This window comes from Cryptomeria japonica, chromosome 5 (genome assembly GCF_030272615.1).
Source record: "Cryptomeria japonica chromosome 5, Sugi_1.0, whole genome shotgun sequence".
NCBI classification, from domain to species: domain Eukaryota; kingdom Viridiplantae; phylum Streptophyta; class Pinopsida; order Cupressales; family Cupressaceae; genus Cryptomeria; species Cryptomeria japonica.
Window position 1 is genome coordinate 730,741,205 of NC_081409.1, and position 27,403 is coordinate 730,768,607.

Genomic DNA, 27,403 nt, shown 5'->3' on the forward strand with positions numbered 1-27,403 from the left:
ATTTATTAAACCTAATTTTAGTAAAAGTTTTTATTTTATTTCTTTACACTACTAAAATTGTTGATAAAAAAATATGTAAATGACTATATTTAAATATAAAGGCATTTCCTCTTATAACAAAGTTTATTTTTTTAAGGGATTAAACTATGTAATTAGGTAAGTTTGCTACTATTATTTCTTCTGTTAACGTGAGACCTCTTCATTTTTCCCTCTCGAGTTTAAATTTTAAATAAAATATCAACGGTTAGATTCCTCTCCGCTCCTCGTTTGTCGTGTTGTGGTCCTCGAGAAATGCAGAGCCTGTAAATCTATATCCTGGCCGACCATCTTCAACAGTGGATTCGCCTTATGAATTTTTAGAAGCACAACTTTTTTGAAGCTTGGAGAATAGTTCATCTTCATTTACTGTAATTTTTCGGCACTGATCCATTCCCTGGTATGGATTTTTTTGGTTTCTAAATGCTATATACACCATTTGAGAATGCTGTTCTTTATACCATTCAGGAATGGATTTAGGAAAGTTTTGTTGGTTCTGTGATTATATTATTTATAATATACCGATTTCTTGCAATTGTCTTGTAGTGGTGCAGGGAGTTTCAGGTATGTCCTTTCTGAGGATATGTGTATCTTCTCAATAAAGAGAGAATTGGAGGCAAACCTGACAGCTCAGAGGTATTTGAATTTCTTTACCTTTTGGATTGATACTGTTCTTGCATTCATAGGAGGAATGATGGAAGGAGCGTTATGCTACCTGTTTTTTATGCTGTAATTTGCCAAAGGGTGGGTCAGTGGACATTGTCAAGCTAATAGTTCATATATTTTCTTGAGATTTCAGTTTCATTGTGTTTGATTCATAGTTATTATTGAAGGATGTGATTCACTATCGACTGGAAATGAATCACTTCCCACTGTAGTGTTGTGTTAGCCTTAGCAAGGAATAATATTTTGGTTCAGTTACAATTAGATACTATCACTTTAGATAAAATGGAAATGGCTAGCTTGCAAGAAGTTTGTAAGTGGTGGATGCTGTTCATCCAGCCGACTCTCGTATTTTGCTCACCTTAGAAGTTAGAACACAGTTTTAATCTGCAATTCAAAATAAGATATTCCCCAAGTTCAATTGATCTCCATTTTTTATTTTTACTGCTTTGACTAGATCTCTGAAGAGTGGGTTTCTCTTCCGCTTTTGAGTCCTTTCCTGGGGAGTGATATGAACTTGGCTCGTCCTGAAATAACCCTGCTTTCAAAAGATGTGTTTGATGTTAAGTTAGGTAAGAGAGAGTCATGTAGAATAACAGTTCCAGATTCCAACGAAGGTGGGTTATCATCTATGTTTTGTCGGGGTTGGTTCTTTCAAAACCAATCTGCACTAATGTTAAAATCTTGGTCGAGGGCTGATCCTGTACCTTCCCTTTAGATGCATCAACTATCTGAAGGCTGGTTGTAGGGCTGCAGCTTGCCTTCCTCTCAAAATCTATCTGCAATAAGGTTCAAATCTTGTTTGAGGTTAGATGCTTCAACTGTCTGAAGATTGGTTGTAGGGCTACAACTTGCCCTTCCTCTCCCTCTTCCAAAAGGGCCTGTAATCTTCAGTCTCAGTAATGAGTTTCAAATATAGAAACTGCAGATATGGATTTCATTTGGAGAAATGAGTTTCAAAGAAAGAAAGAAAGGCGTTTTCTAGGATTCTAAGGAAGCTTCTTTGGAAGCTATAGCAACATCAGATTCTTCTTTTCCTTCATACGAGGAAAACAATGCCATTGGTCTAGAAGCATCGGTTTTAGATCAGGGTGCAGAGGACACAGAGGAAGCATAGACAGATCCTGTAGAGTTAATGCAGGATGAGAGCAAACTATTGTGTTGTGACTTTTTAGGTAAGTAGAGGATCTGTTGACTTGTGTGGGTGATTTAGATCCTGTGGACTAGGACAGAGAAAATCTAATGTAGGAGGACATCAGAGAGAAGCCTCTTTCCTTGCCTTATAAAGATCCCTTTGCTGTTTAGGAAGTTTTTCCTTCCCTTATGATGCAAGACAAAACAACTCCTGCTCTCCAAACCTGAACACAACAAACAACCCAACATAACAGAGAGTTTCTCCTCACATAGTTTCTTTGATTGCAATTAAGAAACGTAAACAAATCTGCAAAACATAAAATTACATTGATGGCCTAACAGTTGGCCTCTTACTTTCAGCTTTGCACATCCTCATGGGTTTTCACCTCTGCAACTACTCTTGAATTTCCTTGGTCTGTTCAAGGCCCCCAATTTTCTCCATATCAGGCCAAACTCAGTCCCTGACAAAATCCTTCTCTTAATCCAATGCTACCTCTGTTCTTGATTGCAACCTCACACTGCTAACCTACGCACTACTCTCCCTTAACCATGCAGGCCTTTTTCCTCTTGGACGCAGCCCCAATTTTGGCCGATGGCCTCCCTTTTATTATCTCGCATTATTTCCCTTTGTAAACATTATATAGCTATCAATTTTAGATCTGTGTCTGCTCAACTTCATTGCTGGGTCTGTTCACCGTGGCTTCATTCGACCCTTCACTTCCTACGCAGATCATGCCTTTCCTCGTCTCATTTGTGTCCTCCTGTTTGCTCGTTTCATCTTCCACGCACTGTTGTATTTCGCTCTCAAGCTATTTCTCGTCTCCCTTGCCATCGCTTGGTTTGGAATCGAATTATAAATCATATTTTGTTTATTGGCTTTACACTTACCGATATCATTCGCTTTAAAATTTCTACAGACTGATAAACTAATCCATTTTGAGCGTAACCTGCATTCATTGCAAGCCACGACATAAAATTTCTTTGAGGCGTTTCCAGTATATGCTTCCACATTTGTATACATTACGGCCAGGACATTAGTTATTGTAATATCGAACAAAATTCCTCCTTTCGTTGTGCTTTGATGGTTGTCGATACCCTGTACAAAGTTCCCATTTGGCACTGGCAAGGAGGATGTTGAGAAAGTTTGAGGAAGTGGGCTTTACGCCTGCCAGATTGGTTTGCTTGAAAGTATCTAAAGCCTTCGATAGCTGCAATCATTGCAGCCTGAGACAAGGCATTCTGTCAAACAGTTACCTGTCCCCGAAAATGCTTACACATTTTGCATAAGTGACTATCAATGCATTTGCACACATGTTTACTAGGAAATTCCAGCATAATCATTACTTGTTTGAATGTCTTTGGAAACCAATTCAAGCTTAGATGTCTCCACCTTATCCGTCAGTGTCTAATGTACATAATAAAAGAGCCCACTGACAGTAACTAAGAGCTTCAAGATTGTTCTGCATTTGTAGAGCCAAACGTATTTTGAAGTATAGCTACCAAGGCAGCTACAAAACTGAGAGAGATGCCAGAGACCATCGAACAAAACCAAAACGGAAAACAAACCAGAACAAAACTAAAAATCTTATTTTTTTGGGCTGTCCCGATTGCCACTTTATGCCATGCTATTGTGCCATCTTTAGTTTGCTGGAGAGTTACTTGGTTTAGTTTTTAAAGGAAGGATGGCTATTTTAGATGTTCTTTGGATCCTTTTAGTGGCATATACTGGTATTGTGTGTGTCTTGTTATTCTTGTGGATTTCAGCATATGTTTGTTTGTCTTGTCTGGTTGCAAGAACACTTGTAATTGCTTTCATAAGCGAGGGCCACAATCGGTTCCCTCATCTCATCTATCAAAATAAATAGAAAGCTTAATAACAAGTGATTACGTAAAGTTGAGATGAACTTGCTCATTAGGTTTCATTAGGTGAAACACAAACTCTAACTATATTGAATTAGCCGCAAATGGTAATCGGATTAAATTAATTAAAAAGCGAGGGGTATCAAGAGCGTACATTAACCAAACGGGATAAAATCCACCCCTAGGTTAATTCGTCAACGTCCCTCGATAGGGGTAGTCTTTTAGGATTAACTAGCGAGACCACCCCTAAATAGGTTTAATTATTTTAATTCGGTCAATTATGTTTTAATAAAAAGGATTAAGTTAAATCTTTGATTAACGTTTAAAATTTAATTTAATAAATTCTAATACACTTAAGTCTTATTTAATTATTATCCCCATTAATTTTCTCGATCTCGCTTAAGGATGATTGCAATATGTCAATATCACTAAGCTAACATTAAGGGTAATAATAACCTTATTATTAAAATAATTCCTTAATTAACCATATTAACATTAATATAAATTATTTATATTAATATTAATTCAAATGTCAAACCTCATAATTGACCGTAAGATCATTATTTTAAATTAATAAAGTTTCACCTAGGCTAAAATTAATCTTGCATTTTAAGTTACACATTTATTCTTTTATAAATCATTAAACCTATATTTTATTAACATTTTGATCAAACTCTCATTTTAAATAAAAACACTTAAATTTATCATCTGTTATTAGAATATGCCCTTTTGAAAATGAAAACATTCATTTATAACACTTACAAATTAAATACCCCCTTTTTAAATCGAATCTCTTAGAAACACACTTTATATACTAACCCTAACCTTATTTTATACTATATTTTAAATAGCCCTTTTTAGGGTTTCCTATATTTTATTTCATGAGATATTTCATCTCATTTCGTTTATTTCGTTCTTTTACTCTCTCATCCCTAATTAAATTAGGGTGTTTTTTTTTTTAATTTTATTTAGTTGGGGCTCTCCTTTAATTTTTGAAATGAGCCCATTCATTTGCCCCTAACTTGAGTTAGGGCTTCCCCCCCCTACCTCATTCCCTATCATTTGTTAGGGTTTTTATCTTATTGCAGGGGGTCCAAAATTTTCTACAACCACCATGTTTGGGGTGGGCTAAACCTCGACGTGGATGGCGCGAGGTTGTGTTTGCATCGCAAGGGGGTTGCAGGTGGTGCAGAGAGTGGGGTGCCACCGAGTGGAACGACAGGGTGGGGGTAGTGTTTGAAGGGGCCGAGCTCCCCTATGGGTCACCCACGGTGGCGGCCGTGCTGACCATTGTGGGTCATGACCCACAGTGGCGACTGCGTCGCCCCTATGAGACGCGGCCCACAGTGGCGACCGCCCCACACTGGGGTTGCTCCCCACTGAGGCCGGGTGGGGTGGAGTCATGGCTCCCCCACCCGTTGGCCAAATATATATATTTAAATCATTGATAATGTTTCCTATTAACTATATCTCTCATTTTTGAAAACTAACCCCCCTTAAAATTTGAATAATCATTTACAATTAAATTACCCCTTTAAGAATTTAAATAACCATTTACCACTATAATACCCCCATTGAGTAAAACCCCTAGAAAACAACTAGTGAATTCGATGTAGGGTCCAAAGAGAGCCTAAACTATATTGAAACCATAGAGTTGAAGAAGTATGATCTACAAAACCTAGAGAGGAATTGATGTAGAGAACTTATGTGAGGTCTATACATAATTTGAAACTTATATGAATCAATTTTTTTTAATAAAATTAAATTTCTAAAATAGAAAACTATACATTTCTAACCCTAGGGTTAACGAAATAAGTGTAAATACAAATCTATTATTTTGGAAAAAATTGTATACATATTACAAAAATCACATACCTTGTCTTTGTGAGATAAATGTCGATGCATTCTATATTTAGGAGGCACACTATTTTTAGGTTAAGATCACTTAGCCTGACCTTTTAGAGCTATTTCTATTCCCTAATTATAATTATGTTTTCATTGATATTTTTTTATAAACCAAGTCTTTTACTTTTTTTTTTCATTCATTTTGTAGTCTTTGCACTTGAGGAAGTAACAAATCTTCTTTTTCACTCTTGTTTGTGGAAGGTGTTCTTGTTTGCTATTTGATTTTTCTCATGGGCTTGTTTTGTAAACTTCAATATGGTGTCAAGATGGGTTATAATTTCCCTAGGTTTGGCATCTACATCTCGTTTTTAAAATTTTTGAAGTTGGATTTTTTTTGGTGCACTTTGGAGCCAAACAAACCTTGCCATCACATTTGAAATAGCTAAAAAAATAAAGATTAACTATCATTTAGCAAAAAATAAAGTAATTGATTTTTTGGGTGTTTTTATCGAGGTGAAATTTTGACCATCAACAATTTTTTGGTTCATTTTGGGAATAAAGGACCTCACCATTGTGTCAAAGAGGCCCAAAAATCCTAAAAATGCTTGCCCGAACACTGAAATCATATTCTAAAAATCAAGGCAATTTTTTTTGAGTATTTTTTAGTTCATGCATTGAAATTCATACAATTGTATTGATTTGTATGACATACCAAGATGTATTGTGTTGTACCAATCTACCATTAGTGCATTTAAAAAATTGCTATTTTGTATAATTTTTTTTTCAAAGAAAGGATTTAATCATCCAAGCAACAAAATTGTGTTTTTAGTAGGTTGTACAAAAGCTGTAGTGGCCAGGTACTACATGCCTATGTTGCAGTAATGCCAACAACAAGGGGGAATATATTTGTTGTTTTTGGATTTGATTGTGTCACTTTTTTATCATCAACGTTTCATATCACACTATGATCCATCGTCGAAATGCAAGATATTTAAAGGAGACGTGAAATGAGCGAGAATATTTTAATAGCACAAAGCATATTTTTATCATTGATTTTATGATGTCAACATACTAACTAATGCATCAATAGTACCTTGCATAAGTGACCCCTCTCAACATTTTTTCGTCTTTTGACTTATTTTTGTAAATCGGCCATAAATTTTGCATATGATATCAAAATCAAGAAAACAAGATATTATAAAAAAGTTAGTTTGGAGACCAATTCGATTTTGTAGATATTTTTTAAAATTTTTGTTGTTGGTACATTCTATTGACCTTTGAAGTTAAATGTGTTATTTGCTTTTGAGTTGGTATATTTTTTTCATTTCTTTTATTTTTTTTTTCAAGTTTTATGGTATTGGAAAGGTCTCTTGGAGATATTCTAGGCTATCCATGCACTTTTTCTATATTTGTCCCCAAGTACATTTTATTTAGTTTTTTGTGTTTTCACATTCTAGATGATTACTTGGTCATTTTGACTCCTAGAAACTTTATGTAACTTATGTGGGATGAATACATTTGGGTTGTTCTACATGAATTTCCAACATTTTATTCTATTTGGGCATTTTGAGCATCTTTTGCATGCATTTTTCCTTTTATATATGCTTTGAGATAAAGTGCCACTATTGTGTATATTTTTGAGGATTTTGCATTTTCTTTTATGCCTATTTTATACTCGCATTGTATTATAAAGTTGCATGGGGGGTGTTGTAGTGCCTTTGTCTTTGCCATCACAACTTTGTCAAGTGAGTGTCCCCTCCATGATAACACAAATCTTAGTGATTCTTGTCCCATGCATGTGTGCCTTGGTTTGGACACCCTCTTTCAAATGCAAATATTATCTTGTGTAGGTTTAGATGATCTTTGTTCTCCTTTATGCACTATATGGTGACATATAGTTTCAATGAACTTCTCTACCTTCCCTTGTCAATATTATAGGAGGTTTCTATTGTTGGTGTAATGCTTCCTTGGTTTTACTTTGGAGCGAGTTAGGTATTTAGTATTTATTCTTATGTACTAGGCACATGCAGTGGTTGTTTACCCACACATTTAGATGAGATGGAGTACTTTACCATATAGACACTCTTGCATTCCTATTTTACGGAGGTGACCTTCCATCATAGGTTGATCAATTTCTTCAAACTTTGGCACCTATATTTGTTGACTTGCAATTTACTTTTGCATTGTTGAGTAGTTTTGTTGGGGTCACTTATGCAAACTCATGTGCCATTGGTATCTTCATCTGTTGGATATTTTTTGCCTTTGTTTCCATCTAATCCTTGCTTGAGTAGTGTTGTTGGGGGCACTAATGCAAATCATTTTCTTCTTGATCTCGATCTTCGTCTTATTATAGAGGAGGTTTTTCATTTATAACACTATAGCAATCATAATTTAAAAGTTGGTTTAGCTTCTTCATGCTTAGTGATGTTCTTGACGTTCCTCTTTTTTAAAGAATATTATTTGGAGGTTTCTTAGTCCTTCATTCATATTTTCCTCTTTTGGAGAGGATTTTTCTCCCATGGGGTTTTTTCTTCTTTTCTCTAAATGTGAGACATTTTTTCATTTGTAGGTGGGTACTTCATCAAGCTTTTTGTTGGTAGGACCCATCCTTTGCATTTTCATGCATCATTTTGTGCCACCCTAAATTTCACTTAAGGAGGGTTGGTGCATTTTGTATTTAGGAAGCACACTATTTATAGGTTAAGATCACTTAGGGCTTTTTAGACTCTATTTTTAATTTCCTAATTGTAGATTATGTTTTCATTGATTTTTTCTACAAAGCAAGTCTTTTTCTTTTTTCTTTTCCATTCATTCAATACTTTATGCACTTGAGGAATATAATATTTCTTTTTTGCAACTCTCATCTATGGAAGTTTTTCTTATTTTCTACTTGATCTTTCTTGTGGGTTTCTTTTGCAAATTTCAACAATAAATATTTGAGTTTCTTATTCAGATTATTCCTTATCAATTTTTAAAAAATATTTCTTCAGAGTGTTTTTTCCCCTGTCCTCTTATTTTCCATTTCCTCATAGATTACAAAATATTTCTCTAAGATTTCTCCGTCAAATATTTTCTTCTCCCATAAAGCTAAAGTTTGCTTCAAAACATTCAATTGTAAAAACTCAAAATTTGAATTTTTTTTTTTTGCAAAAATTTTCTTAAATTCATATTAACATATAATACTTATTGATTTTTTTAAAAGTCAACTTAAAAGAGTGTTTTTCGAAGTTCACTTATATGAATTAATTTACTTATTTAGACCTTTGCTCAAAGGTCCTTTTTATTGATTATTTTATTATTTCTCACAACCATCCAAGGACCTCTTAGATGATCTCTTCCCTTTCGTTTTTGAGATTCTTAAGATTTTCACATTCAAACTTTAGGTTGAACCTTCAAATGGAATCAACCATACAAGATATTTGTTAGGTTTGTAGCACTCAAAATATGTTTCCAATGAGTATAATTTTGAATATATTTAATTTGGGTATTATATTTATTTTTTATTTTCTAGTCAAGATAGTTTATCACTAATTGTGAAGATCTTTGTTCCACACATGGAAAACTAACAAAATAGATTTAAAAATATATGTTCTCTAGGTATTGATATTCTAAAAACTTATTTCAAATGAATACAAAAAATGTTATGCATTGTTGAATTAACCTACATCTAAATTATAGTTAATCTTTCTTCAAAAAATTATTAAAAATTTATGAGAAAACATATGTGCGCCATTCTATCTTTAAAAATTTATAATTTAATCCTTTCTACAAATAAAGATATGTTTTATTGAAATAATGTCACTTTTTAAAAATATTGTTAACTGTAAAAAATAAGTTAATAAAAGTTATGTAAAAAACTCACAAATTACTATTTTTAATTAAAATATATATTTATAATCTATAGAAAAAATCTTAAAAATCACTAGTTTGCATTATTTTCAAATTCATAATGATTTTGTGTTCAAAAGTGAAAATTTGTTGAATAATGCTAATTTCAATGTCTCATTTTGATAAAAAGAAAAAAAAGACATAATATTGTGGTTTGATCTAGTGGTAAGCTCACTATCAATTGAATTGACAAAAGCATCTATATCATGAGCATACAAACTCAACAAGGTTTTGTACCAATGCTCAATGCTCAATAATATTTGTAATGTTGAGCTCATTCTCACTTTGATAAAAAGAAAAAAAATACATAATATTGTGGTTTGATCTAGTGGTAAGAACTTTATCAATTGAATTGACAAAAGCATCTATATCATGAGCATACAAACTCAACAAGGTTTTGTACCAATGCTCAATGCTCAATAATATTTGTGATGTTGAGCTCATTATCACTTAGATCAACAACATAAATAATATTTGTAATGTTGAGCTCATTCTCACTTTGATAAAAAGAAAAAAAAGACATAATATTGTGGTTTGATCTAGTGGTAAGCTCTTTATTAATTGAATTGACAAAAGCATCTATATCATGAGCATACAAACTCAACAAGGTTTTGTACCAATGCTCAATGCTCAATAATATTTGTAATGTTGAGCTCATTATCACTTAGATCAACAACATATGCATCATGAATATACAAGATACTATCTAAAATGGTGGATTGAACTCCCTATCATATTTCAAAAATAGGAAAGCCCATTTGGAGTGATCCATCTATTCAATTTTCATATACCTGATGAGCTTGGTAGGAAAATCCTTAACACAACATTATTTTGTCTAATGTGTCTTGAGTACATGATAAGCAAGGATTACATTAAAATAATTACTTGACGTATTTCCTCAATATCCATAATGATATGTTTGGACTTGATGGGTTTAGTGCAAGTTGAATTTATTTAACTTAGGAATTTGTCAACTTCATAGAGTTGATTAATAGGTGAAGAATCAAATTAATTGTTAGTCTAAATATCTCTAGAATAATTTTGATAGATTTTGTATATTTTGACACATGAAAATTCATAACACTTGTATACCCTACATCAGTATGATATTTTTTAGATTTTATTATCTTCAAAACTCACATATTAGATAGAGATTCAACAATAATAAGACTTAAATGTATCATATCCATGATAGGTTTTGATCATATCAACTTTGGTAACAATATTTTAGTTGATCTCATGAAATTGAGTGTGATATAATGGAGTCGTCAACACCCATTAATGCTTAAAAAATCTAGAGTTTCCTAGGCTTAGTGGTTTATTTTTTTCCATTCATTTATAGATTTCTGTAAAGTGGCACACCCTATCACTTGTCATTAATGAAAATTGAATCTGTTTGTTCAGTCTAAGTAGTGAGAGAGAGAGTCTTTTAGATTCTCATGGAGAGGCTCAACAATGAACTCATTACTCAAGTCCTTAATTGAATTGCATGAATTAATTATTTATAAAGAAACAATAGTAGATTGTACTTCATGTTAATAACATAAAGGGTCCTATTGAGGGTAATAGTTTAATATATTTTGTTGTTCCATTTTATCTACATGTCTTTATATTTATGATTTACACATGTCATTTTATGTTCTTCTATGCTCTTCACTTGGTCTAGCCACTTGTGGCAAGATGGTCAATTAATATTGCAAGTCATACATATCCATAATTATTCTAATTAGGAGATAAAATTGAGGAAATGTTTCTATTCTTTCTCTTTCACATGAACAAATGTAAGTATTTTTTATTTTTTATTAATTTATTATGCTCATTTTGTTCATGTTTGTGCTTCATTCTCACATTACCATGGTTATGATTCAATTCTATATATATTTCCTACTCAAAGTTTATGTGTAGTTTACAGGTGGACTTTTAGTCATTTCTATGACTATTCTATTTCTAATTGTGTTTATCTTTTATCTTTTTCTACTTTGGTATACTTGACTCAAGTAGATTTAGCTACAAACGAACTTGTGGAGGCAAAATGTAATGGTAAAAAATATATAGCTTGCACTTCTGCAATTCACCATAGTTCACCTTGGATGGGTGTCCCAATTAGTTGATATTAACACATGCATTTGACTAATCTCTCACTACTCCATTTGCCATTTAGTCCTAAAAACATAAATAAAATCATGCAAGTAGACATTATTAGCTATTAGAATATTTGACCCTTAGATTCCAAAAATCATAATTCTTTTAGTGCCCAATTTGTCTCCTTTCTAACTAGCCATTATGTGTTGACTCACACACAAAAAATATATTAAATTGTATCTAAATCAAGTATAAAGAGTATCGCACGGATTGGGTCATTTATATCCTTTCATTTTTAACCTAAGCTCATATAGGAACCGTATCTTATTCCATCACTCTTGCCTTTGTCATAATGTGTCACTATGTTACCATATATCAATTGAATCACCTCTTTCATGCTAGGTCTTTCACATTTTTTTTTCTAAGTTTGGACTTTTAAGTTACCCTCATTTATGATAGTGCTTAATGCATTCATTGCAAATTATTTTCCCCTCTCTTGTAATAGAGGCAAATATCTATTTACAAAGACTTAGGTTTGCAAGTTACAAGTTTATTTATGTAGGTGAAAGCTCATTTGTTATCGTAGACTTCATTGGAACCATGCTTATTTATTTAACCTTAGCCATTTTTTGAGAATACTATAGTTCCAAATATGTTCTTCTAGTTTTGAATCATCCAATTGGAAGTGATAATGAACCATGATTTAAAAATTATGACAAAAACATTAAATAATTATTTATTAACCATTAACATTAACTAAATACTATTATTATTTTTATTTCTAATTTTTGAAATTTTACCCTATAGACTTATCAACTCGAAATCAAATTAACTCATCACAACTCTAAATAGAATCAAGTGATTTTTATTATTTATTACATTATTAAACCTAATATTAGTAAATTTTTTTATTTTATTTCTTTACACTACTAAAATTGTTGATAAAAAAAAATGTAAATGACTATTTAAATATAGAGGCATTTCCTCTTATAACAAAGTTTATTTTGTAAGGGATTAAACTATGTAATATAGAGACCTCTTCATTTTTCCTTCTCGAGATTAAATTTTAAATAAAATATCAACGGTTAGATTCCTCTCCGATCCTCTTTTGTCAAGTTGTGGTCCTCGAAAAATGCAGAGCCTGTAAATCTATATTCTGGCCGTCCATCTTCAACGGTTAACTAGTAGTGGATTCGCCTTATGAATTTTTAGAAGCCCACTTATTTGAGAACCTTTTATTTGAAGCTTGGAAAATAGTTCATCTTCATTTACTGTAATTTTTCAGCACTTATCCATTACCTGGTATGGATTTTTTTGGTTTCTAAATGCTATATACACCATTTGAGAATAATGTTCTTTATACCATTCAGAAATGGATTTAGGAAAGTTTTGTTGGTTCTGTGATTATATTATTTATAATATACTGATTTCTTGCAATTGTCTTACAGTGGTGTAGGGAGTTTCAGGTATCTTCTCAATGAAGAGAGAATTGGAGGCAAACCTGACAGCTCAGAGGTATTTGAATTGATACTGTTCTTGCATTCATAGGAGGAATGATGGAGGGAGCGTTATGTTACCTATTTTTTATGCTGTAATTTGCCAAAGGGTGGGTCAGTGGACATTGTCAAGCTAATAGTTCATATATTTTCTTGAGATTTCAGTTTCATTGTGTTTGATTCATAGTTATTATTGAAGGATGTGATTGACTATTGACTGGAAATGAATCACTTAGCACTGTAGTGTTGTGTTAGCCTTAGCAAGGAAGAATATTTTGGTTCAGTTACAATTAGATACTCTCACTTTAGATAAAATGGAAATGGCTAGCTTAAAAGAAGTTTTTAAGTGGTGGATGCTGGTCATCCAGCCGACTCTCGTATTTTACGCACCTTAGAAGTTAGAAGACAATTTTAATCTGCAATTCAAAATAAGATATTCCCAAAGTTCAATTGATCTCCATTTTTGATTTTTACTGCTTTGACTAGATTTATGAAGAGTGGGGTCCTCTTCCGCTTTTGAGTCCTTTTCTGGGGAGTGATATGAGCACGACTCGTCCTGAAATAACTCTGCTTTCAAATAATGTGTTTTATGTTAAGTTAGATGCTATAGGTAAGAGAGATTCATGTAGAATAACAGTTCCAGATTCCAACAAAGGTGGGTTATCATCTATGTTTTGTCAAGGTTGGTTCTTTCAAAACCAATCTGCACTAATGTTCAAATCTTGTTTGTGGGCTGATCCTGGACCTTCCCTTTAGATTCATCAACTATCTGAAGGCTGGTTGTAGGGCTGCAACTTGCCTTCCTCTCAAAACCTATCTCCAATAAGGTTCAAATCTTGTTTGAGAGTTGGTACTAGACCTTCCCTTTAGATGCTTGAACTGTTTGAAGATTGGTTGTAGGGCTACAGCTTGCCCTTCCTCTCCCTCTTCCAAAAGGGCCTGTAATCTTCAGTCTCAGTAATGAGTTTCAAATATAGAAACTGCAGATAAGGATTTCATTTGGAGAAATGAGTTTCAAAGAAAGAAAGAAAGGCGTTTTCTAGGATTCTAAGGAAGCTTCTTTGGAAGCTATAGCAACATCAAATTCTTCTTTTCCTTCATATGAGGAAAACAATGTCGTTGGTCTAGAAGCATCGATTTTAGATCAGGGTGCAGAGGACACAGAGGAAGCATAGACAGATCCTGTAGAGTTAATTCAGGATGAGAGCAAACTATTGTGTTGTGACTTTTTAGGTAAGTAGAGGATCTGTTGACTTGTGTGAGTTTTCCTTGCCTGATAAAGTTCCCTCTGCTGTTTAGGAAGTTTTTCCTTCCTTTATGATGCAAGACAAAACAACTCCTGCTCTCCAAACCTGAACACAACAAACAACCCAACATAACAAAGAGTTTCTCCTCACATCGTTTCTTTGATTGCAATTAAGAAACGTAAACAAATCTGCAAAACATAAAATTACATTGATGGCCTAACAGTTGGCCTCTTACTTTTAGCTTTGCACATCCTCATGGGTTTTCACCTCTGCAACTAGTCTTGAATTTCCTTGGTTTGTTCAAGGCCCCCAATTTTCTCCATATCAGGCCAAACTCAGTCCCTAACAAAATCCTTCTCTTAATCCAATGCTACCTCTGTTCTTGATTGCAACCTAACACTGGTAACCTACGCACTACTCTCCCTTAACTATGTAGGCCTCTTTCCTCTTGGACGGAGCCCCAATTTTGGCCGATGGCCTCCCTTTTATTATCTGACATTATTTCCCTTTGTAAACATTATATAGCTATCAATTTTAGATTTGTGTTTACTCAACTTCATTGCTGGGTCTTTTCACAGCGGCTTCATTCGACCCTTCACTTCCTATGCAGATCATGCCTTTCCTCATCTCATTTGTGTCCTGTTTGCTCGTTTCATCTTCCACGCACTCTTGCATTTCGCTTTGAAGCTATTTCTCATCTCCCTTGCCATCGCTTGGTTTGGAATCGAATTATAAATCATATTTTGTTTATTGGCTTTACACCTACCGATATCATTCGCTTTAAAATTTCTAAAGACTGACAAACTAATCCATTTTGAGCGTAACCCGCATTCATTGCAAACCACGACACAATTTCTTTGAGGCGTTTCCAGTATATGCTTCCACATTTGTATACATATTACGGCCAGGACATTAGTTATTGTAATATCGAACAAAATTCTTCCTTCCACTGTGCTTTGATGGTTGTCGATACCCTGTACAAAGTTTGTATTTGGCACTGGCAAGGAGGATGTTGAGAAAGGTTGAGGAAGGGGGCTTTACGCCTGCCAGATTGGTTTGCTTGAAAGTATCTAAAGCCTTCAATAGCTGCAATCATTGCAGCCTGAGACAAGGCCTTCTGTCAAACAGTTACGAGCCACCCCAAATGCTTACGGACGTGATTTATGTTGATAACGCGGGGGACTTGGTCATAATGCGGACTGGTATATTGAGATCATCGGAACATTGGAGGGACATAAATTGAACTATGCCGATACTCGATGGTACATATCGGTCTATGTTTCGACTATCGGGAGGGAAACACGGACCAAGAACAACATGTTAGTGATAGGTTACGCGTTCGGCCACAACTTCAAAACAGATATATTTTTTTTGTTATTTTAGACTATTTTATGCAATAAATAGTAAATCATATTAAAAAAGCAGACAAAAAACCCTGTGTAAAATTAACTACAAATTTATATGGGTATTTCTACATATTCATTTGAATCATTTGAAGATAATTTCAATATTACTGTTAATTGTTAATCGCCCAAGGAGTAACATGCGTAATCGCGTGTTACTCAGTGCGTACGACGGAGTCGGCAAGGCCGCGGCTATTGCGCGACTAACAATGCAAGGAAATCCATCGGAGAAGCGGGAAAACCGATAACAACGCATGGAAATCTAAGGTCGGACATATCGGTATTACTCTTGCGGATTAAATTAATAAGGCAACGATGGTTACATTGGAGAATCGACAAAAACATAATATTGTCTTGCCGATAACTGAAAAGCGTAACAGAAATGACAAACTAAAACGACAGTACAAAGATACTAATAGACACCAAACACCCAGCAAAACGACAGTACAAAGATATTAACACATTTTTGCCAATGGCTTTTTGGAGCCAGAAAACATGCGTCCAACCCTATATCTAACCCTAATGCGAATAATTTCAAGCTACAGAAAAACAAGAATAACCAAAACAAAACAAAAGAATATAATTTTTGCACAACGTATACAAATCTGAAAGAATGACTACTCAACAAAACAATAAAACATGCAAATTTTCCAACTGTATACAACTAGAAAAAATGGCTACTCAACATACTTGTTAACCTTGAGAAATGAACGTAGGCTACTCTTGAAAACTAAGTCCTCGCTGCCTCCTTTAAACCCTTCTTTGCCTTAAAAAATGCCTTAAAAAATAGCAAACACATGAACAAATGAGGGCTTTGGACTTTCTCTAATCGCGCATTAGTCCTTTTATGCTTCCTTTTTTTTCCCCAACACACAGAAAATGGCGGGAGGACGTGTCGTACGGTCCACCTAACACGTGTGGGTTCTACATCGTCCATTTTTTTAATGAACGACTACAATTTTTTTCACATGAGGCCCTAGAAAATGGCGGGATGCTCTATTCTGGCTCCAAAAAGATAGTACGGATTGACTAACTGGTCACTAACACGTTGTACGAAAGGTTTGTTTTGGAGGGAGAGCTATGGCGTCGGTTTTTATAACACATGTGTTAGTGGCGCATTCTAATTTTTCACTAAACGACTGCGATTGACGGATTGACTGAGTAAGGACCCACCTGTCAGTAGCACATACGAGAGAACCTGGAGGGAGCCACCGCGGTTTGGAAGCCCGCGCCTTCTTTTTCTCGTCGTTTTGGCATTTGAACGCAGTCATCAACACTTGCCGCTGGATGTTTGTTTTCTATGGCTTTTAATGTGCGTGTTAGGCACAACACATTGGCGCGAGCTGCGACCAACGATCCGCCGTCCTCTGGCATGTCCACGTAGTTTCGTGTGGGCCTCAACGTTTGAAACAACCAAGTCCAGGACAACTCTACGTCATTTTCCTTGGGTTCGGCGCCTGCGCCAAATTGGCATGGTATGCATGGGCTATGCATGTCTCAAACATGTATGTCGTTGGTACGATAGGTCACTTTTGGACCCAGAATAGACGCGTCCATCCGTCAGTGTCAAATGTACATAATGAAAGAGCCCACTGACAGTAACTAAGAGCTTCAAGATTGTTCTACATCTGTAGAGCCAAACATATTTTGAAGTATAGCTACCAAGGCAGCTACAAAACTGAGAGAGATGCCACAGACCATCGAACAAAACCAAAACTAAAAACAAACTAGAACAAAACTAATTTTTTTAAATTTTTGGGCTATGGTGATTGCCGACTTGCTGGGTGCTCCTGCACCGCTTTATGCTCTACTACAACATCAACAACATCTGGTAATAGAGATTTAAGAGGTTTAGGCACTAGGTTTATGGTGAGAACGAAACTTCTGCAAAACTGAGAGAGATGCCAGAGACCATTGAACAAAACCAAAACTGAAAACAAACCAGAACAAAACTAAAAATCTTATTTTTTTTTGGGTTGTACCAATTGCCACTTTATGCCATACTATTGTGCCATCTTTAGTTTGCTGGACAGTTACTTGGTCTAGTTTTTAAAGTAAGGATGGCTATTTTAGATGTTCTTTGGATCCTTAGATCTTGGAACCACTTCCTTTTACTGGCATATGCTGGGATTGTGGGTGTCTTGTTATTCTTGTGGATTTTAGCATATATTTGTTGGTCTTATCTGGTTGAAAGAACACTTATAATTGCTTTCATAGGTGAGGGTCACAATCGATTCCCTCATTTCATCTATCAAAAGAAATAGAAGGCTTAATAACAAGTGATTACGTAAAGTTGAGATGAACTTTCTCACCAGGTTTCATTAGGTGAAACATAAACTCTAACTAGATCGAATTAACCGCAAATGGTAACCAGAGTAAATTAATTAAAAAGCGAGGGGTATCAAGAGCGTACATTAACCAAACGGGGTAAAACCCACCCCTAGGTTAATTCATCAACTCGCGAGACCACCCCTAAATAGGTTTAGTTATTTTAATTTAGTCAATTACGTTTCAATAAAAATGATTTAGTTAAATCTTTGATTAACGTTTAAACGTTTAATTTAATAAACTCTAATACACTTAAGTCTTATCTAATTATTATCCCCATTAATTTTCTCGATCTTGCTTAAGGATGATTGCAATATGTCAATATCGCTAAGCTAACAGTAAGGCTAATAATAATCTTATTATTAAAACAGTTCCTTAATTAACCATATTAACATTAATATAAATTATTTATATTAATATTAATTCAAATGTCAAACCTCAAAATTGACCGCAAGATCATTATTTTAAATTAATAAAGTTTCACCTAGGCTAAAATTTATCTTGCATTTTAAGTTACACATTTATTCGTTTATAAATCATTAAACCTGTATTTTATAAACATTTCGATTAAATTCCCATTTTAAATAAAAACACTTAAATTTATGATATGTTATTAGAATATCCCCTTTTGAAAATGAAAACATTCATTTATAACACTTACAAATTAAATACCCCTTTTTAAACCGAATCTTTTAGAAACACACTTTATATGATATAAATTTCCCCTTTTTGAAAAGAGGTTTCCCCCACTTGACTTTTTGAAAAAAAAATATACTAACCCTAACCTTATTTTATACTATATTTTAAATAGCTCTTTTTAGGGTTTGCTACATTTTATTACACGAGATATTTCATCTCATTTTGTTCTTTTGCTCTCATCCCTAATTTAAATTAGGGTTTATTTATTTATTTAGTTGGTGCTCTACTTTAATTTTTGAAATGAGCCCATTCATTTGCCCCTAACTTGAGTTAGGGCTTTTTTTTCCCACTTATTCCCTATTATTTGTTAGGGTTTGTATCTTATTGCATGGGGTCCGAAATTTTCTACAACTGCCATGTTTAAGGCCGCTTGAACCTCGACGTGGATGGCGCGGGGTTGTGTTTGCGTTGCAGTGGGTTGCAGGCGGTGCAGAGAGTGGGTGCCACTGGGTGGAACGACGGGGTGGGGGTAGTGTTTGAAGGGGTCGAGCTCCCCTATGGGTCGCCCATAGTGGCGGCCGTGCCGACCATTGTGGGTTGCGACCGCGTCGCCCCTATGAGAGGCGGCCCACAGTGGCAGCCACCTTGACTTGGGGGTCACTCCCCACTGTGGCGGGGTGGGGGGGAGTCATGGCTCCCCCCAGCCGTCGACCAAATATATATTTTTTTGTTATTTTTTGTTTGTTTAGGTTTTAAAAATATATATAAAGATCCAAATGACATTATAATATTTAAATCATTAAGAATGTTTCTTATTAACTATATCTCTCATTTTTGAAAACTAATCCCCCTTAAAATTTGAATAATCATTTACAATTAAATTACCCCCTTAAGAATTTAAATAGCTATTTACCACTATAATACCCCCATTAAGTAAAACCGCTTTTAAATTTTCATCTTACCAAACTCCAAAAATAAATAGTCTCCTCTAAAATAAAATTTAACTCCTTCCTATAATTTCATTCACACAAGATATCTTTTTTAAAAATAAAATAAAATAAAATACCTTCTTATATTAAAATAAAACTCAATAAGGTATTATAAAAAGCTCTTTGTTTGAAATGAGGTTTTTCCCCAATATCAATATTTTAAAATATAATATCCTATTTGAGTTAACCCTAATTTTTTAAATTATTTTTTATTGAACCGTTTTTAGGTTTCCCTTTTATTTTATTAAACTCCTATCTATCTAATCTCCTCTTCTCTTTTTCCCTTTTGCTAACCCGAACCCTAAATCAGGTTAGGGTTTCCGTATTGAATGATACCCATTCTTTTGTTTTTATCCTTTTTTTTTTGTTATTGCAAGTTGGGTTTTCGTGGCCGAGGGCATGAATAGGGGCGACGACACTAAGAGGGAGGCGACAGAGAAAGGAGGGAGGTGAGGCCACGGTGGTGAGTGCAGAGGCCAATCCCCTACTAGTGGTGGTCTGTGACCACTGGTGAGTCACGACCCACACAATAGTTTATATATATATATATTTGTACATGATCACTTTTTAATATGACTTTTAATTTACACACACAAACACACACACACACACACACACACACACACACACACACACACACACACACATCGACCCACAATGGCGACCACGTCGCCCCTATGAGAGGCGACCCACAATGGTGGCCGCCTTGCCCCTGGGGTCACTCCCCACTCTAGCGGGGTGGGGTGGAGTCATGGCTCCCCCACTCGCTGACCAAATATATATATATATATATATATATATATATATATATAAAGATCCAAACGACATTATAATATTTAAATCATTAAGAATGTTTCTTATTAACTATATCTCTCATTTTTAAAATCTAATTCCCCTTAAAACTTGAATAATCATTTACAATTAAATTACCCCCTTAAGAATTTAAATAGCCATTTACCACTATAATACCCCCATTAAGTAAAACCCCTTTTAAATTTTCATCTTACCAAATTCCAAAAATAAATAGTCTCCTCTAAAATAAAATTTGACCCCTTCCTATAATTTCATTCACACAAGATACCTTTTTATCCACAAGATACCTTTATATATATATATATATATATATATTTGTACGTGATCACTTTTTAATATGACTTTTAATAAAGTTTATTCAATTTTAGCAACACCATTTTATTTACATGCTGTTATATATACATGTGTCTATTTACACAAATACACTTGAGCAATAGTTTTGACATTTTGATTTAATAACTTTAGACATTTAAATGTAGACTAGTATACATATACATATACTCATACTTAGCTTAATTATAGAGATTTATTTTCTTTAAAATTCTAGTTCAAAAATTCCTTACTACTGATAGATTAACAACTAACATTTTAAACATCAAGAAATGATTTAAATAAATAAATTGAGTGCAAGTATATCTATTTAAAAACTGCATGTTAGATTAATTACTAACTAGATTTAGACAACAAACTGAAAACAACAGATAAATCTGTAAATTAATAAAAAGATATTGCTTCTTATTTCTTTCCTTAGACATTACATCTAAAAAATAACACCACAACTTAACTCTCTTTTTTTGCTGTTGAATAAACAAACCAGGGAGAGAAATACATTTTTACTTCTTTTCTAGAAATACATTGTTCACAAGGAAATACATGAACCTTTCCTTTTATACATTTTTAATGAAAATGACTAAATATAATAGGAAGATTTAAATATGAAAATGAACAAAGGAGTGCACTTTCAACACTCTTTAACCACCACTTTAGGAAGGTAGTTTTTTTCCATCCTCTAAATGAGTTGCAAACTTGCAAATAAAACTTTGGATGTGACCATGGAGGTTCACCTCCCAACATAGGCCAAAAGAGGCCACCCCCGAGCTAGAAGAACCAAAAACCAAACAAGCTACACACATACTCAAATACACACATACAAAATACCAATTTTACAAGGAAAAACATTTCAACAATAACTCCCAATCCGAGGCTTGCACATAGTCACCAAGTGACTCAAAGCAATGAGGTGAAGGTGGACCAAAATCTACAGGGAGATCCGCAAATAAACCATTACATTCAAATGCCTTCACAAGACTAAAATAACCTCCTACTTGGTTTCTCACATGACCAAAAACATACCTTATGACACCCAAAGGCTTCAAGCCAAAATTCTCTTTATGACCCCCAAATTTTATACAAAAAATATAGCCACAAGGATCTTAGATCCATGTTTATCTCTCTCTTCCAAAAAGAGAGATTCTACACCCAAAGATTGTCTTAAAACCTTTCACCCCAAGACTACTTTGTTGTTTTGTAACTAGTTTGGAGAATATTTATAATGGATTTGAATTGCCAAAGGAAACATTCAAATCCATTAGGATTAAATAGGGTTGGGCCCTATCTCAATCTAATATGTAAAACAAATAGGGCTGGGCCCTATTCCAATGTTGTTCAGATCATTATAGGGCTGGGCCCTACTTCCCTTATATTCCTAACATATAATGTTCAAAACACAAGGACCTATTTACCAAACGTGTGGGCAAACATGTGGACCCATCCTCATTATGTGGCATGTGAATTAAAGTGAGTTTAGGCACTAAAATGTATTGGGGCGACTCTATATGCATTCCCTCTACCTTGTATAAATACATATTCATTTTGGAAGGAAACCATTCAAGCAAGTTCACAAAATACCTCTGCTCCAAAAGTGCGATTTAGATTTGCTCTAGGTGCAAAATCTCCTGCTGTGCAAATTATCCTTGAAGGTCTGCAAACTCAGTTAGGAGTCAACGAATTGTCATTGTATGGTGCGAATTACATTTGCTGGGTGAAATCCATTTGCTGTTCATCTATTATATGAAGACAGTGAACATCATTGATGGGCAACGCAACATATCATCATAGAAGCACAGTGAACCATCATAAAAGGAAAGTGAATTCATTGTCTTGTGATTTCCTTGCATCCGAAGGACTGAGATAAGTCAGTTTCTATCTATTGTCATCTACTGTTATTGTGCCTTAGCTCCAGGGGTCAAACTTGTAGCTATAATTTCTGTCTATTATAATCAGATCTGAAGATTTGTTGTTTCTGGGTTTTTCCTCCAAGGGGGAGGTTTTCCCAGGGTAGTCTTGTGTTGTGTGCATCTCTATTTATGTGCTTTATTTCTGTTACTGTACATTATCTACTTCTGCACCTATATGTTAAGTGATTGCAAATCTGATTACTAAAATCTAGCATGGTATCAAAGCCCTAGGTCTGTATAAGAGGCTGTAATCAGATTTGTGCTTCCTTCTAACTTGTTGTTCAAAAGTTTAGTCCCCATGGCTTCTTATATTAGGTCTGAAGATAGGTTGGAAGGTCACACAAATTTCTCTTCTTGGAAGGTTAGGATAAAGATGGCATTGAATGATCTTGCTGAATATGTTAGCAAGAATGGTAAGGAACCCGAGGATGCAAGTGAGAAAGAAGATTGGAAGAAGAAGGACTTCCAAGCTCAAAGGATAATTATAGACTCCATCAAAAATCATTTGGTGCCATCCATCTCCATGAAGAAGTCTGCCAAGGAGATGTTCTCTACATTGGAAAAGATGTACAAAGTCAACAATACCAACTTCATCCGTGCTTTAAGGAATCAACTCTCCTACATCAAATTAGCGAAAGAACCTATTGTTGCTTACTTCATGAGAATCTCTGAGCTGAGAGATCAGCTTGCCACCGTTGGGAAGAGCATTGAAGATAATGACTTATTTATGACTACCCTAAATGGTCTTCATCCCTCTTGGGAACCATTTGTTCAAGGAATCTGTGCTAGAGTTGAGCTTCCTAAGTTTGATCAATTAATGGGAGTTTGCATTCAAGAAGAGTCTTGACTGGCTGCGAAAGGAAAAATTGAGAACCCTTATGATGAGCAACATGTCCTCTTGGCTAAGAAGGAAGGCAGCCATTGGAAGAAGAATGATTTCAAGAGAAACAGAGATTTCAGCTCTTCCACCCCTCCTTCAAAGAAAAAACCAAGAGACTTATCCCACATCTGATGCAACAAGTGTGGCCACTTTGCAAGGGACTGTCAAATTCAGGATGAACAAGAAGACGCAAACATAAATGAAGTATCAAATCCTCACAATTGTGAAGATTTCCTCCTTTGATCTCTTGGTTTGTTGATCCATCCGTTAGTTAAATTTTGTTTTAGACTTAAGGTTGGTTCCAACTTTAAGTCAGAAATTTGTTGTGGATTTATATTCTAGATAGGGTTTTAGAGGGAGTCTCGTGATATACTTATTGCTGGTTTCTAATCATTGTGATCTTTTGCTCTAATGATGGAATTGATAAATGTGTTACTTGATTATTGCAAATGTTTTCCTTTATTCTATCTTGAAACTAACAAGTGTTCTTGTTATATTCTATGATACACTAGGTGTATCATCCACCCTCTGCGGAGTGCAAGGTGGCAGTGCTCGCTCACCCTATGCAGAGTGCAAGGTGGCAATTCTTTCCACCCTCTGTGGAGTGTAAGGTGATAGTTCCTTCCACCCTCTGCAGAGAGCAAGGTGGCGGTTATTTCTCACCCTCTACGGAGTGCAAGGTGAGTTCACCCTCTGCAGTGTACAAGGTGATAGGTTGTTCTTCTCAGTAAAGAAGCTTATGTATCCTTTGCGGTTGTGCATGATTTATGGTTATATATATCTTTGAGTATTAATTATTGCAAGTGTGCATATGGAAAGGTCTCTGTCATCCTCTGCGGATGTGCATGATGAAAGATCATGGTGTTACATGCAGGTCCCTAGGAAAGTGTAAAGTTATTAAGTGTTGGCTTCATCCTCTACAAGCATTGCAAGAGAAGATCATGTAAAGGTTCATTGTAATTGCATATTGATTGTACTATTAGGGCTGGGCCCTAATCTTAAACATTGTAATTATTCATGTCATGGTAATGTCCATGAAAATCAGATTATGTAATTAGTTTCCTCCCTAGTTAAGAGGGAGTGTTGTTTTGTAACTAGTTTGGAAAATATTTATAATGGATTCGAATTGCCAAAGGCAACATTCGAATCCATTAGGATTAAATAGGGTTGGGCCCTATCTCAATCTAATATGTAAAACAAATAGGGCTGGGCCCTATTCCAATGTTATTCGGATCATTATAGGGCTGGGCCCTACTTCCCTTATATTCCTAACATATAATGTTCAAAACGCATGGACCTATTTACCAAATGTGTGGACCCATCCTCATTATGTGGCATGTGAATTAAAGTGAGTTTAGGCACCAAAATGTATTGGGCTGACCCTATATGCATTCCCTCTACCTTGTATAAATACAGATTCATTTTGGAAGGAAACCATTCAAGCAAGTTCACAAAATACCTCTGCTCCAAAAGTGCGATTCAGATTTGCTCTAGGTGCAAAATCTCTTGCTATGCAAATTATCCTTGAAGGTCTGCAAACTTAGTTAGGAGTCAGTGAATTGTCATTGTATGGTGCAAATTACATCTGCTGGGTGAAATCCATCTGCTGTGCATCTATTATATGAAGACAGTGAACATCATTGATGGTCAGCGCAACATATCATCATAGAAGCACAGTGAACCATCATCGAATGAAAGCGAATTCATTGTCTTATGATTTCCTTGCATTCAAAGGACTGAGATAAGTCGGTTTCTATCTATTGTCATCTGCTACTATTGTGCCTTAGCTAGGTCAGACTTGTAACTATAATTTTTGTCTATTATAATCAGATTTGAAGATCTGTTGTTGTTGGGTTTTTCCTCCAAGGGGGAGGTTTTCCCAGGGCAGTCTTGTGTTGTGTGCATCTGTATTTATGTGCTTTATTTCTGTTACTGTACATTGTCTACTTCTGCACCTATATGTTAAGCAATTGCAAATCTGATTACTAAAATCTAACATACTCTTCCCTCCCAAGGGTGAGTTTAGTGTTGACTCTCATGAACCTATATACAAGAAAACTCAAATAGAAATAAACATTAACAACTCAAAACGTAGTTCATCGATTTAGGAGCACATTCAACACATAACAAAAATCAGATTTACATATAACAATAAGAATGTATATAAGCTATAGAAGGGATAACACCAACCTTCACTCCTGCCAATGGTTTGTGTGTTGAAGAAGAGCTGCCCATTTTCCCTTAGTCTCCATACTTTTGCGAAAAAAAATCTATCTTCCACCTAAATTCCTACTCAAACTTATCTCCAAGATTGGAGAGTGGGTGATCAAAATCCCCAAATTAAAAATCTACCCTAAGTAGGCTCTCCTCACCCTTTCCATTTCCTTGAAAACTACAAAAGGTGGTGGCAAGATGGGGAGGTAACCTAATCACCAAAAAAAAGGAATGTTGTCTACCCATGATTCAATTTTCAAAAAATTTAATATTTGTCCATCTTAGAAAACCCACTTTTGAGTGACTCCACCACCACATGTGAGTGGACACATGACTCAAAATATCTCTTACCCATAGGTGTATCAAGTGGGCCTTTAAAAGTGACCTACACTCAACGCTAAGAGTTAGTGAGTTTTCAAGTTGTATAAATTGTGAGTAAATCTCTTCATTTCTAGTTTGGAAATAATAGATTTGTTTTTATTTGTTTGGAGATTTTCAAATTGTTCAAAAATAAAAGGTTATGTTGGCAAAACTTTTACAAATTGGCCTTCTTGTTGAAGAAGAGCTGCCCATTTTCCCTTACTTAGTCTCCTTACTTTTGGCAAAAAAAAATCTATCTTCCACCTAAATTCCTACTCAAACCTGTCTCCAAGATCGGAGAGTGGGTGATCAAAATTCCCAAATTGAAAATCTACCATAAGAAGGCTCTCCTCACCCTTTCCACTTCCTTGAAAACTACAAAAGGTGGTGGCAAGATGGGGAGGTGCACCTAATCACCAAAACAAAAAGAATGTTGTCTACCCATGATTCAATTTTCAAAAAGTTTAATATTCATCCATCTTGGAAAACCCACTTTTGAGTGACTCCACCACCACATGTGAGTGGTTACATGACTCAATATGTCTCCTGCCCATAGGTATATCAAGTGGGCTTTCAAAAGTGACCTACACTCAACCCTAAGAGTTAGTGTGCTTTCAAGTTGTATAAATTGTGAGTAAATCTCTTCATTTCTAGTTTGGAAATAATAGATTTGTTTTTATTTGTTTGGAGATTTTCAAATTGTTAAAAAACAAATGGTTATGTTGGCAAAATTTTTACAAATTGGCCTCCTTGTGTGTGTTTTTGATTTTTTTCATTTGTGCAAGAACAATGGAAATTTGGATTAAATCCTCTCTATTTTGGTTAAATTTGTTATGGATTTTGCCCAATATCATTCGATTTGGGTCTTATTGGTATCTATTTGTAAACATAATTTTTTATTAAGAATGTTTCTTTCAATTTTTTTTTTGTTTCCTCTGTTTTTATAGAGTGTATTTTAGGTGTAGGAAATTTTACTAGTAAAATTATATTAAAAATAAATTAAAAAAAAAAATGTTAATGGACCCATGTGGTAGGGGACCCACCTTCCCCCACCACGTGGGATGGTAGACGCTACTACCATTGGTAGCAGCGCTACCATTGGTAGCCACTGCTACCATATGGTAGCAGCTAGCAATAGTTCAAGTCACACACTCCCATAATCCATTTTCTCCATATGGTAGCAGCTACCAGAAAATTTTACCTGTAAAATTATATTAAAAATAAATATATAAAAAAAGAAAAAGTTTATGGACTCATGTGGTAGGGGACCCACCTTCCCCCACCATGTG

General features: G+C 34.8%; 1 long non-coding RNA gene across 1 annotated transcript; it reads left to right on the forward strand.

The window, feature by feature from the left end:
- The first annotated feature begins 280 nt into the window (after positions 1-280).
- LOC131071319 (uncharacterized) lies at positions 281-13,547 on the forward strand. The gene is made up of 3 exons (XR_009112505.2): positions 281-436; positions 583-672; positions 12,957-13,547. It is a non-coding gene; the product is annotated as an uncharacterized LOC131071319 (long non-coding RNA).
- Positions 13,548-27,403: the final 13,856 nt, after the last annotated feature.